This window comes from Penaeus monodon, chromosome 24 (assembly GCF_015228065.2).
Source record: "Penaeus monodon isolate SGIC_2016 chromosome 24, NSTDA_Pmon_1, whole genome shotgun sequence".
Lineage (NCBI taxonomy): Eukaryota > Metazoa > Arthropoda > Malacostraca > Decapoda > Penaeidae > Penaeus > Penaeus monodon.
In genome coordinates this window covers 4,510,159-4,511,851 of record NC_051409.1, presented here as the reverse complement: position 1 = coordinate 4,511,851, position 1,693 = coordinate 4,510,159, and the positions used below count along the sequence as shown (strand labels likewise).

Sequence of the window (1,693 nt, the reverse complement as noted above, 5' to 3'; positions counted from 1 at the left end):
GCAATATTAAATTTTGTTGCCCTGTTGTAAGAATAACCAACAAATTTCACAGAAAAGCAGACATGAGGTGGAAAATATGAAAATTGTACTTTTTACCTGTTTATCACAATTTTTTTCTAAATACTATATATACACACATTTTATACCCTTAAGCTCATGTCACTTGCAGTACTGTACAAAATCTAATGAAGACAAATGTATTAAATAATTATGCAAAGTATTGCATGGGCCCACAGCTGATGTCGGGAGATTCATGTTAATGCAGAAGAATCAACTCATCAATGCCACAGTACACGTTTTGAAGTCTGTGGCACGCTCAAAAATAAATTTGGGGAGAGAAAGGGGGAGGAGAGTGGAATGGTTCCGAGTTTAATCCATTCCTCTCGGAGGTATTTGGGTAAACCAAAAAACTCAACGCATAAACAACTTCATCAGCGCGGAAGTTCTTTTCTGGTTAAGAAGAGCAAATTAGGAGAAAAGAGTGTAACTGAAGGACAAGCACACAGCTCAAAAATCTTGGTAGACATTGTACTGGGCCACTGGCTGCCTCATCGCAGGGAGAGAGGAGGATGAGTGCTGGCCTAGATCAGGGATGCTGAACTTCACAGCAAGTGTTACAAGGGCAGAAGGAACTATGCAGTATGGGAATCTTCCATGACATTGAAGGTGAATGAAACGGCAACGCCTCACTCTGGTGGACCCCGAGCTGTACAAGCTAACACACGCACCCATACTAAATACATGTCGAGCATCGTTACCTACGGTCAACAGCTACCAGGAATTTTCAGCTGTCAAGCTAATGACTAGCTAATTTGTATATATTTATAAGAGATAGAAGTTAAGCAAACTATTCTTTACTCCACCAGTCGACCTGATATCGTATGTCAAGGGCAAACGTCCAACCTTTGGCATGTTTGTGGTAGATCCCTCGATGGTCAAGTACAAAAGTTACAAAAGATGGTGCACCTGCAAAATTGATTAATGACCGTTTGTACTCAGAACAAAAAAAAACACCTCACACACACACACAAAAAAAAATTCCTTGCTACACCCTTTGGAACAGAATTCTCTGAATTTTAGATTCCTTAGTGGCCAAGATTTATTCTTTTTTTAACAATGATATATGTTCTTGTATCACTAAATCTTCTTGGATATCTCTTTATTAAGCCATTGTTTTTTGTTATGTGCAAACACTAGTGTAAGAATAAAACATGAACACAACAATTGATAAAACTTTCAAGAAAATATAGGGTCTATAAATGGTTTAGGATACCTTGCTTTTACAATTTTGGAATTACAGGTAAAATCTGTAAAATTCTTTAAATCAGCAACTCAAGTGATCATCCCAACAACTTACTATACTTTACTAGCATGCACTATGCATCAAATAAGATGATGCAAGACTAACATTATATTTACTATTTGTATAATCATTAACAAGATTATACAACTATCCCTACCTAATATCTGGCTGAACATCGATTTCAGGAAAATAAAGGCACTGCAGTCATGCAAATGTATCTAGAAAGACAACTAGCTCACGCAAACTTTTTGACAAAATCCCAGTCATTGTCAAAAACTTAAAACAATTTTAAAACTGAAATGGCACAATAAGCAATAAGTACATTTCATCTCCACTGTATAAAAGTTACTCCTTTATATGATAAGCCATAGCTCATTAAAGCATGGACAT

At 36.6% G+C, this 1,693-nt stretch overlaps 1 protein-coding gene across 1 annotated transcript in view; it reads right to left on the bottom strand.

The window, feature by feature from the left end:
- Nucleotides 1-1,693, bottom strand: part of LOC119588485 (coatomer subunit gamma-2-like) — a gene marked incomplete in the record, with an annotated part of 11,117 nt that overhangs the window by 6,850 nt on the left and 2,574 nt on the right.